Source organism: Etheostoma spectabile, chromosome 23, assembly GCF_008692095.1.
Source record: "Etheostoma spectabile isolate EspeVRDwgs_2016 chromosome 23, UIUC_Espe_1.0, whole genome shotgun sequence".
Taxonomy (NCBI): Eukaryota; Metazoa; Chordata; class Actinopteri; order Perciformes; family Percidae; genus Etheostoma; species Etheostoma spectabile.
In genome coordinates this window covers 9,051,897-9,054,723 of record NC_045755.1, presented here as the reverse complement: position 1 = coordinate 9,054,723, position 2,827 = coordinate 9,051,897, and the positions used below count along the sequence as shown (strand labels likewise).

Sequence of the window (2,827 nt, the reverse complement as noted above, 5' to 3'; positions counted from 1 at the left end):
AAAAGCGAGTAGAGCCGTGGCGAGTCGAGTAGATACCACGCAGTGGAAAACCGCCATTGGACTGCAGATGGAAATTAGCCCTCGGACTACAATCTGGCTCATTCACGTGTTCTGTTGTGCGTGCATGTTCATCAATGTGCATTTTCCTGAATTAATAAAATACATAAATAAATGCAAAATAAATCAGCTTGTCTGGTCGGATCTACTTGTACTGTATAATGGTTAATCGAGACCTTTTCATGGGCCAACATGTTGGCTAATGGTTAATCCTGAAGTCACCAAATTATCAAGATTCATCCTCTGAGGATCGAGAATATCTAAAGAAATAAAGCTGGACCAAAGAATTCATCCTCTGTAGACAATGAGTATCGATCAGCAGTTGTAAATGTCTGTCTCTGGACAGAAAGTGTTGACTCCCTGCAGACACAACCCCCTACAGGAAGTTATTGTCTTCGGTTTGTTTGATTCCTGTCATCAAACCCATTCACTCGCAGACACATCTCAAATCCTCCTCGTCCTCACTCAGCCATGTGATTGCTTCTTTGTTGTTTTTCTTCTGAGACTGCAGCACATATAAAACAGTTCTTCTCTGGTTATTCCTTTGAAATCACAGCATGTAGTTTGCAACAGTACTTTCTTTTTTTTTCTTCTTTTTTTTGCTACAGAAGATACTTTAGATGTGATTTATGTCCAAAAGTTGTTTGGTGTTTTATAACAACAACAACACGGGGAAATGCTTATTCTAGATCTCTTAAAAGGTGCTTGTTACGACAAGTCTCAGTTCACGCAGATGTATTCCGGCCTAACCAGCAGGTGTGTGTGTGTGTGTGTGTGTGTGTGTGTGTGTGTGTGTGTGTGTGTGTGTGTGTGTTTTCGGCCAGATGTCCGTCACCTTCCTCTTTCCCTGCGTTGGTGTTCTAACCTCCGGTGGATTTCTGAAGACTATGGTTGGGTTTTTCCAAGTTTGTATGAGTGTAGAAGCACCAAGAACATACAATAACCCCCCAAATCCTGACTTTTCATATATTATATTTGATTAGGACAATGCACATTAATGAACACTTCTGTGAAAGATGCGCCAGTGTTAGCCAATGGCTAGTTTTCACCGTATCCCTACCTAGGATTGCAGTCTCTTTTTATGGTGGGAAGGAAACCGGAAGTACCGGGCTGAAACCCACGCAAACACGGGGAGAACATACAAACTCCACACGGAAAGGCCCGGAACGACCTGGATTCGAACCAAGCACCTTCTTGCTGGGAGGCAGAAGTGCTAACCACTTAGCCACCGTGCTCATAAAACGGGCAATTTAAACTCAGAGACTTTGTGAGAACTCGGTCTGCCAGATCAAAAGCAGCCAGGTGTTTTCAGTTCTGGAAACTTAAATATCATTATATATATATATATATGTAATATATTTATATATATTATATATATATAGAGGTATATATTTATATATATATATTTATATATATATATATTTTACTATTTTCACATGAGTCTACAATAGTTTAAATAATGTTTTTCCTGTTTTTTTAGCTGACATTTGTTATTTTTATGGCGGTTTTATTTGTGTCCAGCATTGAGACTTTGTGTGTATACACCAGTGTTGATACTCAACAAGAAGAGGATGTTAAGAGGATGTCTCTTCACTATTTGCTGAATCTCTACAGCCCGTTGAAACTCAAACAAACACTGCCTTTTAAAAATGACTTAGAGAGTTGAATACCGGAAACATCTCGGCATTTCCCAGGGATTCTCGCCAAAATCGGCTGCCTCGGGGTAACCTGAGCGATCGTTTTTCCACGGTTTATTCCACTGTTCTTCTCCATTAGCACATAAACGACCAGTTTAAAAAGACTACGATCAGAATAATCCAGATTTGGGTGTTTTATGTACCCAAATCTCAGACATGAGTAGACTACGAAAACATACAGAGGGCCACGAGGAATCTGCAGAAGCAAAATTATACAGAACTTGCTCACAGATTTTCATCAGATTTGAAAACAACAATCAGTAACAGAACATGAACACATCCCCACAACAAGCAGAAAAAACAGCTGGCTAAATCCCACAGATTTGGGCCGGCAGATTTTAGCCTATTTGGCCACACATGGAGATCCCTGTCCTGTACATATAGAAGTCCATAGAGTGTTTGCTTGTGATTGATAAGAGTTTGTTGTATTGTGTGTTTTTTTCGCGACTCACGTCTGTGATCTCCGGGTTGGGGCACTGTGGCTGTGGCTGGGATGACGGGCAGAGGTCCCGGTAAACGCAGGTGTGTGTGGCTGCACACCAGGCACACTGGTACTTGGCTTCGGCGTGTTTACACAGACTGCAGTCCTCCCGTCCCACGGAGCAGTTATACAGCACGACTGTTCGAGGAGAAGGAATGGAAATGGAAATAAGAGAGAAAGTCAAACGGCGTCAAAACTGGGCTTTGACACTTCATCTTGCAATGTGTGTGTGTCTTCACAAGTGTGTGTGTGTGTGTGTGTGTGTGTGTGTGTGTGTGTGTGTGTGTGTGTTAAGCTCTGCACTTTAAAAAACGGGGGGGGTCTCTCAATCAAAACAATAAAATAAATATAAATTAAAAACGACGGCGCTTTGGTGTCATGGCAGTCCTCTTCTCCCGTATAGGCTTCAGTCAGCGTTCATTGTTCAAACGGAATTAAAATACTGAATAAAAGCAGCTTTGAGTTAAAAGTGGGTGTTTCTCCGACGCTGTTGGGCTCCTTCTTAAAATGATCACAAAACAGATTAACATCTGATATCTATTCATTCCAGAGTCTGTAGTAACTCCCAACTGACTGCCCTATTTCTACGGGT

The 2,827-nt window shown here is 41.5% G+C and overlaps 1 protein-coding gene and 1 pseudogene across 15 annotated transcripts in view; both read right to left on the bottom strand.

Moving 5' to 3' along the window:
* nrcama (neuronal cell adhesion molecule a) overlaps window positions 1-2,827 on the bottom strand; it is a 1,100,153-nt gene that overhangs the window by 421,074 nt on the left and 676,252 nt on the right. The window lies entirely within an intron of this gene.
* Window positions 1-2,827, bottom strand: part of LOC116673021 (plexin-B2-like) — a 279,884-nt pseudogene that overhangs the window by 41,208 nt on the left and 235,849 nt on the right.